Genomic DNA, 13,367 nt, shown 5'->3' on the forward strand with positions numbered 1-13,367 from the left:
TAGTAACAATAGGGTAACCTCTATGTCTGTTTCCCCTTGTGTTTGCTGTTATCATGTCCACACTTATCTTGGTGGACAGTGGTCATCACAATGAGGGGTGACTGGCGAGAAGTCTTTGAGCAGTGAAAACATTCCAGAATGCACATCCCTACCCTAGCAGATGTAGTAATAGGAGATGCTGAGTGAGAGCTGAGTCTAAAATTTCCATATTATTGCAACCAGGAATCTATTTTGTATGTGTCTGACAGGTTTTTAAGATAATCTTGTTTCCCTTTGATATAGTTGGTGTTTGTGTTTTTGTTGTACTATAGAAAAAAATCATCAATTGACAGGATGATAGAAAGTTCAAAGATGAATTTTGTTAATATACCCACAGATAAATCAGTCTTGTTGATTTTGTTGAATTTTCTTTCAATCTTGAATTTTAGGACACCATTAATTCCATTATCTATAACCTTCTGTAAAATAGTTTATTATAATACTTAACAATTATACTTTATTTTTATTTTTTTTAGAATAGGGTCTCACTGTGTAACCCCCGCTTGTCTGGAACCTCCTGTGTAGACTAGGCTGGCCTCAATGTCTAAGAGATCCTTTTGCCTGTGAATCCCAAGAGCTGGGATTAAAGATGTGTGGTATCTTCATGCCCATCTTGACTACACATTTAAACTTACGAAACTGCATACATCTTATGAAGCAATAGAACCAGTCCTGTTCTGAGAGCTGAGTCATAATTTTGAGGGTAATGGAGATCAGGTATGAATGGTTGTCTGACTTTGGCTGTATATACTTTCACTAATAAAGACTATCATTTCCTCACTTTGAAAGCTGGCTCACCAGTTCATTTAACTCAGACACATCCACCTTACTAAATGTAGGTTCATAGGACATTGGAAATTCAGTTAAAATTTGTCACAGTTTAAGGAGGTGCTAAGTGCACTTCTCAGGGGTGGGGCGAGGGTCCATTTCTGAAGTCTGGTTCCTGAGGATAGGAGGGAATAGACGTAAAGAGCCATCAATTCTGGTCCATTACTGATTCCTTCTGAGGAGAGGATGTCGTGACAGCGTTTGGCTTCCCAATCATGACATTTGGGACTAAGAAACTGGCATGAGGGATGACCAGAGACCTTAGCAGAATCTAGTCTCCCCACTGCGAACCAGTCACACCCTGTAGTTTGTGGCTGCTAGAATTGTCTGCTGAGTGACAATGCTGCATAGAATCTCTTTATCAGGGGGAACTGTTTTAGCTCATTCTCAGGGACTGTCCCCAGGACAGAGGCTTATTAGAGATGAAACCAAGACATGTGTAGCCAACTCTGAAAGGTATCTACCAAATACAGAGGCCCCTAGACTGGAAGAAGGTGGAATGTTCAGAAAGGAAGCTGTGTTCCCAGGACTTATGATTCTGTCTGTCTGCCATCAAGGGAGTGAGGAGGATGGGGAGGACTGAGACTGGAGAGGTGGGCAGAGAGTCTCAAGGTGGCTGAATGGCAAGGGACCTAGGATCCTGCAAGTCTGTTTGAGAGGACTCCCACTCTCAGAAAACAGCACTTTAATATATTAAAGGTTTATATCTGCTCCCTAGTACACATTGTGTTAGAATATCAGAATTTGCTTCAGCAATGTGCTTCTAAGGTAGCTAGATCGATTGTGTAATGGGGCAGTAGGGGGAAGTCAATTATTTACATAGCATCTTGTATTAAGGGCTACACTCGGTTTTCAGAAAGGAAGGGAGGGGAAAGGGTAATCTATAAGCTGTGTGGTCATCTGAGCCTAAGCAGGAGCTGGAGGAAGAGATATAAGATAGGAAACTTGGCCCCAGCTGCTTTGGGTCCAGCAGGAGCTGAGACCAAACTTCCAGCTTTAAGGAGGTGATCGTATTGGGGTTGTGATGGTCTATAAGTTTGTTTTAAAAGTTGTATTTCAATCTTTCCACGTGTTTATATTTATAGTTCTCTTTCATCCATCCATCCATCTTTGCTTTTGTGATTAGCTGGGGAGAGTGTAGAAGTTTGGGGACATGTCAAGGGTTCATCAAGCCTCGAGTTTGCAACTACAGTCACCTGGAGTCAACAATGGGTGAGGACAGGTGTACAACCAAGTAGGGGGAAGGGCATGAAGTCCGTGACAGCAGAACTGTCCTATGTCTGGATACCAGGAGGTATCCAGGTAAAGTCTGAGTGCTCCCATGCCATTGTGGGGCTCCTCGGGAGGCTGGGGCACAGCTGTTAGCTGACTCTGTCCCTAGTCCCTCAAAGGATTCAATGTTTCCCCACAAAAAAACATTTTTTAAAAAATGCAAGAAAGAAAATCCCCACTGTGCTGTGAGGAAATGCTCGAAGGTGACCCCTATGCTACACCGCAGAATGCTGAGATGGACTGGCTATCTTCACCAGTTTCTGCACCTGCAGGAGCCTAAAAATACTTTGATGATGACCCAGTCATTTTTCTTAACAGATTTTGTTTTTTAAGAACAGTTTTATGCTCACAGCAAAACTAAGTGGAAAGTACAGAGATTTTTCACAAAACCACCTTCCCCATTCCACACATACATATGAAAGCACACAAGCACGTGCGCGCGCGCGCACACACACACACACACACACACACACACACACACACAACTTACTCATTGAGAGAAAGAGCAAGGGTGACAGAGAAGAGCAGAGCAAGTTGGGACAGGAAGGGGAGGAAAGAGGAGAGGAGAGAGGGGCCTTTTTCACCGATTCTTGTTTTTTGGGGGGGTTGAAATTTTTAAATTTTTTTTATGTGTAAGTGTTGTATGTGTGTGCACCTGCACCTGCCCAAGGAGGCCAAACTGGAGCTGGGAATCACCTACGTGGGGGCTGAGACCGGAATCAGTGTATCTTGGGAGAACAGAAAGTGCCCTTAACTCTGCTGAGTCATCTGTCCAGCCTTGGGCTATTACATTTTTGACACAGCTTCTTCCTATATAGTAGGCTAGCCTCTAGCTTGTGATTCTCCTGCCACAGAGTCTTCAGTGCTGGAATAACAGGTGTGTATGAGCATGCCCAGCACAGCTGACTTTGTAGTAGTCAATTTTATATCCTATATGGCATATACGTCATGATGATGCTGGGCAATGGGGTGGCTCACATTAGTAGGAAGGTTCAAAACAGGATGGCTTTTCATCACCGTCTCCAGAGCAGTGTACAAGCAAAAACTTATGAGTTATTGATTCATGGACTAGTTCATGTAATATTTTTAAATTGTGCTTGACTTTATGTAACTGAAGCCATGGAAAGGGAGCCTGTATACAGGGTGACTGATGTGCAATATAAGAATGTATCTTTTATTTAAAATAAATATCATGACCCCACACCAATACCTTGTATTGTTTCTCTTGTCTTATTCTTGAGTTTCATGACTGACATTGAGCTCTTGGATCCACTTTCAGGTTGCTTGACTTCTTTTTCTTTTAATATAGCATGAGGAACAGAGAGTTTAACCTTTGTGCTTGTGGTAAGTGTTCTGACTTAACTGACATCACAGCACTGGGAAGGTGGAGGCACCATTTGAGAAGCCCATCTTCAGCTGCATAGAGAGTTTGAAGCCAGCCTGATCTATTTGAGAGCTTTTCTAAAAAAAAAAGTTCAATTTTCTATGTATGGATACCCCATTTTCCCACTTCTGTTTAGTGAAGATGCTGGCCTTTCTTCATATATGATTTTTGGCACCTTTGTCAAGCATCAGTTGGCTGTAGATTCATGAAATAATTTCTGGAATCTCTAATACATTCAGTTTACAGTAGTCTTATGCTAATACTGTGTAGTCTTGGTTACTGTAGTATGCCTTGAGATCAGGCATAGTGATGTGTCTAGCTTTGGTCCTTTTAGCTTAAGACATCTTTGTCTTTTTTGTGTGTGTAGTTTTGGAGCCTATCCTGGCACTTGCTCTGGAGACCAGAGCTGGCCTCGAACTCACAGAGATCTACCTGCCTCTGCCTCCCGAGTGCTGGGATTAAAGGCGTGTGCCACCAACGCCCAGCGACATCTTTGTCTGTTAGGAGCTTTAGTGTTTGCATTTTTATTTTAAATTTGTCTGTTTGGTGTTTTTTTTTTTTTTATAGCTCTGAGAGGAGTACATTAGAATTTTGATGAGATTACATCAAACCTGTAAAGCACTTTGGTAGTATGGCCATTTTGATGAGAAGAACTTTGAGAGACACAAGCTGCAATTCAGCTGTGAGGGGCTTCAGCAGCCACAGACCAATGAACAGATAGCATGCTGAGTTCTCCCCCTCCACCCTCCACAAACCCACAAAGGGACATCAGAGTTAAACTAGACTGTCAACCAAATAGAGTTGACATCCAAGAGCATTTTCTTCTGTCACCTAATTGGACAGCCTCCAGGATAGTACATGGATTAAACCACAAAACAAGTTTCAATATGAACAGGAAATTGAAATCCCAGAATATGTATCCTTTACCCATTATGCAATAAAACTAAAGGTACAAATTGTACAAATACATAAAAACTAAGCAACAGGCTATTGAGTGAACCTTGACTCATTGAAGACACTGAAAGGAAAATTTAAGTTAACAGCTCACACATTTTTATTCATTTGTTTCAAGAGACTTGGCAATCATTTAATCAATACTTTTTAAAATGATGACTGTTCAAGAGGGAGAAGTGATGAGCAAAGGGGTCAAGACCAGGCTGAAGAAACCCACAGAAACAGTTGACCTGAACAAGGGGTTGCTCATGGACCCCAGACTGAAAACCAGCATAAGACTGTTCTAGAACCCCTGAACGAGGATGTAAGTTTGAAGGTCTGGACAATCTATGGGGCCACTGCTAGTGGATCAGTATTTACCCCTAGTATACAAATGGACTTTGAGAACCCTCTCCACATAGAGGGATACTCTCTCAGCCTAGACACACTGTGGAGGGTCTAGGCCTGCTCCAAATGATATGACAGGCTTTGAAGATTCCCCCATGGAAGGCCTCCCCCTTCCAGGGGAACATAAAAGGGTTAGGACAGGGGGTCGGTGAAGGGGGGCAGGGGAGGAGGGGAGGGAGAGAGAACTGAGATTGACATGTAAAAGAAGCTTGTTTCTAATAGCACACAAACAAAAAAAAAAATGATGACTGCTCCTCAGCCTTCATTCATAGGTATAGAATCAGTTCCCTGCCCCTTTGCTTTTATTCATGGGTGTAAAATCAGCCCCTGTCCTTCTGCCTTCATGTATGATGTAGATCAGCTCTCTGCTTGGCCTTAAAGGCACCAGGGAATAAGGGTGCAAGCAAAGCAATAACCTCTATATTGTATGTATAAGTGAAGACTAAGCTGTGTGTGGGTGCTGCTGACCCAGGGGGAGGAAGACTGGGTACATTGACTGTCATGTCATCACTGTTGTGTTATGCTGCTTTTCCCTGTTCACATGGCACTTGTTGGGAGGGAGGAGTGGTGAGTAGTCCTGCCTCCCCTCCCCTTGCTCTCTCTCTGAGGGTAGAGGCTAAGGAATGCACTATGCCCCTCTGAATGGGGACAGGTGATGTAAATCAATGGTGGCTACCCTCACTCTTCAGTGTTTTGTGACATTTTGAGACTGCTGGTTGCCATACTTCTACCAGAGATCATTGGAACTGTGATGGTTTGAGGGAGAAATGGCCCCCATGGACTCATACATTTAAATCCTTGGTCTGTAGTTAGTGGAACTGTTTAGAAAGGATTAGGAGGGCTGATACTCTAGGAAGAGGTGAGTCACTAGGGAGGGTTGGGAGGTTTTTAAAAAACCTATGCCATTTCCAATTAGCTCTCTTTGCCTTCTGCTTGTGGATCAGAAGTGAGCTCCCAGCTACTATTCCAGTGTCCTGCCCTCCTGCCTTCTGCCATGCCCCTAACCATGACACTCTAACCCTCTGAAACTCCCCTATAAGTTGCCTTGGTTGACAACTTGACAGCATTGGAATAGTAACTTACTAAGAGGGAAACTCTTCCTGCTTCTACTGGGTAGAAAATGGGTGGTCAGACCTACCATGTCTTCATTAGGAGACTTACTTCCACCATGTGCTTCTGCTGGGCATTGGGTTCATGGCCTGTTTCTACAGGATAATGGGATGGGGAGAAGACCAAACTGTTACCTCTGTTAAGGTTTCTAGCTGTAAGGGAAGCTCTGGTAGGATTGAGCCTACACCATGTTGGTGTGTCTAAAAGTTTCACACTGAGTATTTAGTATCCTAACTTTTTTGTTTGTTTTTTAAGACAGGGTTTCTCAGCATAGCCTTGGCTATCCTGGAATTCTGTAGACCAGGCTGGCCATGAACTCACAGAGATCAGCTTACCTCTGCCTCCTGAATGCTGGGATTAAAGCTGTATGCCACCACTTCCCAGCTTAGTACTTTAACTTTAAAAAAGATTTTGAGTCAAAGAAGTGTGACCTGGCAGAGTTTGGGAAGCAATCTTTCGTCAACACGATTTCGAAAGGATGAACTGAGATGACTTCTAAAGAAATGCTGAACACTAAATCAGTAAGTTTCTCTCCAAGCCTTATCTTAAGACAAATCATAACTATCACATGTAAATGTTTAGAGGCAAGGATGATTGTTCCAATAGTAGTCAATTAATTATTTACTTAAATGCTATCTTATTTACTGTTTTGACTAATGCACTAATGTACATTCATCAAAAAATTTCATACAATATAGAAGTATAGAAAAATAAAAATAATTTGCTATCCATGTAGTTATCCTTGTCCAAAATCTGTTTTAGTAACTCATTCTCCTATGTAAATAATTGTAATCTAAATGAGAGAGTCCTGGGTCATACTGTTTCTTTTTTGTTTATTTGAGACAGGTTCTCAGTATGTGGCCCTGGCTGCCTAGGAACTCAGTGCATATACCAGGCTGCACTTGAACTCACAGAGGTCCCAAGTGCTGGGATTAAAGGTGTGTGTAGACACTCAATCTATGCATGCAGTTTCTTGACTCGAGTTTTCTTTTTTTAAGTTTGAAATAATTTTGTTTTAGTTTAAGAAAAGTAAAACCATTCATCTATAAATATGTTTTATAAACAGCATTGATGTTGCTGATAGTCCAAGAAAGAGGTGGGTAGCAATTTACACAAAATAATGATAATTGTTTGGGAAAGATGAAAAAATTTAAGACTTAGGAGATGACTTGAAGGTATATTGCTTGCTGTGCAAGCATGAGGACCTGTGTTTGCATCCCCAGATCTCACATAAATGCCATGTGCAATGGAATGTTTCTATGCTCCCAGCATTCTCTGGGTGATATGGGAGGAAGGGACAAGAGAATCCCTAGAAGTTCAGGGGCCAGCTAGCCTGCTGTGCACAGCAGCAAATAATAAAAGACTCTGTCTCAAACATGGTGGAAGGTAGTACTGACACTGGAAGCTGTCCCTGATCTCTACATGTATGCCATACTTGCATATGCCTGTACAAACACATATACACACATACATCATAAATAAACACGCAAAAATTTTAAAAAAGGAATTTGGGCTGAAGAGATAACTTAGCAGTTAAATCACCAGCTGCTCTTCCAGAGGACCTGGGTTCTAGTCTAAGTATTCACACAGTGGCTCAAAACTGTCTATAGCTCCAGTTCCAGGATATCTGATACCTTCTGGCCTCTGATAGATACCAGCAATTCAAATGGTACACAGAAATACACAAAAGCAAAATATCCACATGCACACAATAAAATAAAAATTAAAGTTAAGAAAACAATCAAAGTAATATTTTCAGGTAGGGACTAGAGGGCATTGAAATGATGCTAAACTTACTTGTCATCTAGAATCTGTCATTTATCTTTTGGTTAACTATAAAATGTGTACTAAACTTGATTCCAATTTTTTCTGCATTACTGAAAAGCAAGCTGTAGGTATTTTTTTAAGGACTAGGACACTTCTTAAGGTGAAGACCCATTTTCTTTTTAAGTGCTGGGTTATGTATCTCTAAAGTATTAGGACAGTTTTTTGCATAGTCACTGCCACTGCATCTCACTGAAAGTAATCATAAAATGATAATAGTGTTTGTTTGGTGCTGAGGATTGAACTCATGACCTCTCATATGTCCACTGAGCTACAACTCTTTTGGTAATTCTTTAATATGAATTATTACTATGGTTGTTATTATTATCATGGTGTGTGTGAGAGAGAGGGGGAGGAAGAGAGAGAGAAAAAGACAGACAGAGAGAGACAGAGACAGAGACAGAGAGACAGAGAGAGAGACTGTAGGCACATGTATTGCATGGTTTGCATGTGGAAGTCAGAGAACAACTCTTGGAGAGTTAGTTTGGGGATTGAACTCTGGTAGGATTCCAGTGCTTCTACCCATGGTGTCATCTCATGGGCCCACAGTATGGATCCTTATTGAAATTTCCTGTATTCTCTCCCCTCTCCACTTTCCCATCAGGTAACTTTTTGTAGTTCATTCCTTGCCAGTGTGCCAGCAAAACTGATAGGTTGTATTGGGATATTTTCGTTGTTTGTTTTTTGAGACAGGGTTTCTCTGTATAGCTTTGGAGCCTTTCCTGGAACTTGCTTTGTAGACCAGCCTGGGCTCAAACTCATAGAGATCCTCCTACCTCTGCCTCCCGAGTGCTGGGATTAAAGGTGTGTGCCACTACTGCCTGGCCTGTGTTGGGGTGTTTTTAAAATGTTTCTTCTCATTTGTAACAGTGACACCCCTATATTTCCATGGCGCTGGCTTGTTGAAGAAATCAGATGAGTTCTTTAAAATGCCTCCCACTGTGGACTTTTTGAATGGTTTCATTTCCTATAAACTGGAAGTTAGAGCTGAATGCTTGTTAAGATTCCATTCTAATATTTGTATGGAGAATTCTTCATAAATGCTATTATTAAAGTGCCATGTCTAATGGTAGAAAAATTGCAGGGGAAATCTATCTAGTTGAGCAGACTTATTTAAATAACACATCACACACCAGTAGAGTGTGCAAACAACCATATAGACATTCAAGTGTTCAGTAGATAAAAAAGGCTTAAATTAAAATTGTAAGAATATGAAATATAGCCATGGTACAGGAAGTGGGAAAAAATCTGGTTAAAAGCAGATATGTTGACAGATGTGTCTTCTCTTGAGAGGTGGAGGCAGGAAGATCAGAAGATCAAGACCATCCTGGGATACACAGCAAATTCAAGGCTGGCCTTCATTCCCCCTTCCTCAAAGACATTGGGTTTTCTTGATCAAGAGTCTACCATACTCCAGTACAACCTCAGCCCAACAAATTATGTGTGCAGGAACCCCACTGCCAAATAAGGTCATATCAAACCCCACTGCTAAATAAGGTATTTAGGGCTAGGATTCCAGCTTGTCTCTTGAGGTACACAATTCAACTCACTTTTAGATTGTACATCTTTGAGCATAATGAATTAAATATAATGATGGTAACCTTAGAATCCAGACCAGACAGACAAGACCGTACACAGGGTACTGTGTGTCAGTCTTTAGCTAACAGACTTCCATGTGTAAGGATTGCTTACCTGGGGAAGTGAGTTTTTATCAAAGCAGGTATTGGTGGACACATACTCTGTTCCTTTCTTACCTCTTGCTTAGAAATCCATTCTAGACCCACACTGTGAAACCACCCCATTTCCCACGATCTATAAGAAGAGACCCCCTCATTCCTGCCCCTTGAACTCTTATCTATTTTTCTATGATGTTAATAACTCTCCTAATAAACCTGTTACCCCCAGCAGTCCATCTTAGCATCCCACTTGAACCCATATCCTAGAGCTTTCACTCACTGATTGCCCAACAAGTGGATATGTTATGTGCAATTACGACAGCCAGGGGTGGTGTCACAATACAGGTTAGAGCTGGGATATGGACCTGTGGCCCCCTCTCCTCAGTAGAAATGGAGGGAAGAGAGCAGAAGAGTGGTTGCTCATTACTTTATGATGATGCTGACAGAGTAATGGTGGAGGCTATTTGAGAAAAGCATAAATCAGACATCAACAATGCTGCTGCTTTATACCCTCATGGATCTTCGGTTCTCCTATACCTTCTGATTCTGCTTGTTAAAAAGGAGTGCTTGGTAGCTCATGTCTGTACTCTAACACTCAGGAGACTGAAGTAAGAGGGTGGCTGCAAATTTGAGGTCAGCTTAGCCTACATTGTGAGTTTCAGGCCAGCTATGCTATGTACAGAGTAAAGTAAAACAAAACAAAAACAAAAACAAAAACAAAAACAAAAAAAAACAACAAAAAACTCCAAACATGAATACAACAAAGAGTGCCCACTCATGCAGTCAGAGATGGTGGGAGCCAGTGCTCCCTCTTGTTTGAAATAACAGGGGCTCGAGAGATGGCTCAGCAGTTAAGAGCACCATCTGCTCTCACAGAGGTCCTGAGTTCAATTCTCAGCAACCACATGTTGTCTCACAACCATCTGTAATGGGATTGGATTCCCTCTTCTGGCAAGCAGGCATGCTCATATGCATAAAATACACACATAAATAAGTCTTTTGAATTAGAAATAGCATGTAAAGTGGTAGCACACATCTTTAATCCCAGTACTTGGGAGGGAGAGGCAGGTGGAGCTCTGTGAGTTTGAGGCCAGCCTGGTCTACAAAGGGAGTTCCAGGATAGCCAGGGCTATACAGAAAAACCCTATCTCAAAATTCCACCCCCCCCAAAAAAAACCCAAACCAAATAAACAAACAAAGTAACACACACACACACACACACACACACACACACACACACACACACACACACACACACACACACAAGAGAGAGAGAGAGAGAGAGAGAGAGAGAGAGAGAGAGAGAGAGAGAGAGAGAGAGAGAGAATCCAAAATGACAAAGACGAATGTCTGAGTCTAACAACCAGGGCTGCTCCACCCCAACACACACATTCAGGAAGCCCCCAGCATGCTGATTTTCCACCCCATGACAGACACACTGGGCAGTCACCCTAGACACAGTCCAGACTATGTCATGTGGCCACCCCTCCCCCAGTCTGTGGTAAGGAATATCAGAAGCCATCTGGGCAACAGATGTGAAGGAAGGCCCTGGCTTCTGGCACCTTGCCACTTCTCAGGGTTCCTTCTTATGTGGCCACCACACCTTTACCACTTCTTATTTCTAGAGCACTTCCTCCTCCAGCCTCGCTTGCTCATCATCCCACTGGAGATGTGAACTGTAATGTTCTGTGTAGATAATGTCTAAGTCAGGGGGAGGGGGTTCGCTCTGCCATTTTCTAGCACACATCCTCATTCACAATCTCAGCATTCAGTTCATCCAAAATGTCCTTGGTCATATGAAGGGTATATCTGAAAGATTTCTAAATATTTAATATCTATGCTTGTGCCGCCAGGCTTTTCTGGCAGGATTTGAGGCTAAAATGGTAAAAGTTTTTTTCATCTTTCTCTACTTTTCAACTAAGTATCTAGCAGGAAGAGGTATAAAAGTACTTTAGAAGATGTGTGTTCTACAAGCCTAGATAGAATGTGAAGTCAAATTTAGCATAGCTAAAAGAAATGAATGGGACAGAGAGCAATCATGCCTGTGTTTAGCACTGACAAGGGGTGTTGTTAAACGTAATAGGTATTTTCACAGGAAATCATCCCTTGTTTTAGTATTAAGAAAAGAGTGGTGTGTGCACATGCTTAATACTTTAATCTCATATATTTATGTACTCACTTATTTAACTTCTTGACAAAGTCCCATATAGTCCAAACTGGCCTTATTTTTATCACTGAGGATGACCTTGAACTTTTGATCTCCTTGCCTCCACCCCCAGAATGCTGGGTTTACAGGTGTGTGCTATTGTGCCTAGTTTACACAGTGCTGGGGGTTAAATTTATCTTTTGGGGAAGGTGGCTCAGAGGGTAAGAGCAGTAACTGCTCTTGCAGAGGATCTGGGTTTGATTCTCACAGTCCACAGGGTGGTTCACAAGCCTCTGTAACTCTATTCCCAGAGGTGTGAATCACACATAGTTCAGTTACATGCCTGCAGGAAAAACACTCATACACATAAAATAAGTAATTCTCTTATAAAAAAAAATCCAGGGTTTGATGCATGATAGATGTATTCTGTCAACTAAGCTAGATCCCACTTTCTAGAATTTTGTGTGAATATGCTAGTCACAAGGTAGTTTTTCCTGTCTGGGTATTCACTGACACGGTGTTTTTAAACATATAGTTATTTTGATTAACATATGGTATGCACGTGTACTGACATATGTTTATATGTATGAGGTACTGCATGTACCAGCATTTTGTTCTCTTTCATTGGTGAGTGACATATGATTGTATGGACACCTGGGTCATTTCCAGTTTGGGGCTAGTTAGAATAATGTTGCTATGATCATTAAGGTCTAAGTCCTGAGGACATGCTTTCATTTCTCTCAAGGAAATACCAAACAGTGAAATTTCTGAACATCATGCTAAAGTGTGGGTGATGTTTTTTTGTCAAAAACTCTGTGCCAGATGAAGGCAGCTCTCCCTATTTTGTGGATAAACTGAGGCACAAGGAAAATGTGATGCTTACTCAGACTTTTCTGCTAATAAACTTTGGACATGCTGAGACTGGGACAGAGATCTCCAATGCTTACTTCCCTTTTGGTTTACTGCTTTTTTTCTGCTTGAAAATGTGTTTTTCATTTGTATTTCATTCATTTTCATTTGTATTTCATTCAAAAATATAAGTTGAGGGGGCTGGAGAGTTGGCTCAGTGGTTAAGAGCACTGGCTGCTCTTCTAGAGGACCCAGGTTCAATTCCCAGCACCCACATGGTGGTTCACAATTATCAGTAACTCCAGCTCCAGAGGACCCAACACCCTCACACAGATGTACATGCAGGCAAAGCACCAATGCATATAAAATAAAAAAATGAATAATTATAAAAAGAATGTAAGTTAGTTGTTGCATAAGGTTATTAAAGATAGGACCTTGGTATGTTGCTCAGGATGCTCAACAATGAAAACATGATCCTCCTGCCTCAGCTTCCTGACAGGTGGTGTTGCCAATACATGCTACCAAACCTGGATAACCTTATTTGAAATGTCTACTGAGACTTGTGTCTATGCATAAATGTTCTTCTTACATAAATTGATTAAGATTGTACATAACCTTTTGTATCTTGGTCACCATATTTAGCTATAAGGCTCTCCCATTCTGAAGATATTTCTATATTAATAGATGTGCAGCCACAGTGTTGATGTGTGTGTGTGTGTGTGTGTGTGTGTGTGTGTGTGTGTGTGTTGCTATGGATCAACTCAGGCCCTCTTTCATGTTATCCAAGTGCTTTGCTATTGAGTTTCATCCCAAACATATAACATCCTTTTAAATGGTTGCTGACCCTTTATTTGATGCCTCTGCGTGAATCTTTATATTGATGGGTATGACATTTAGG

Source organism: Cricetulus griseus, chromosome 7, assembly GCF_003668045.3.
Source record: "Cricetulus griseus strain 17A/GY chromosome 7, alternate assembly CriGri-PICRH-1.0, whole genome shotgun sequence".
In the NCBI taxonomy this organism is placed as follows: Eukaryota; Metazoa; Chordata; class Mammalia; order Rodentia; family Cricetidae; genus Cricetulus; species Cricetulus griseus.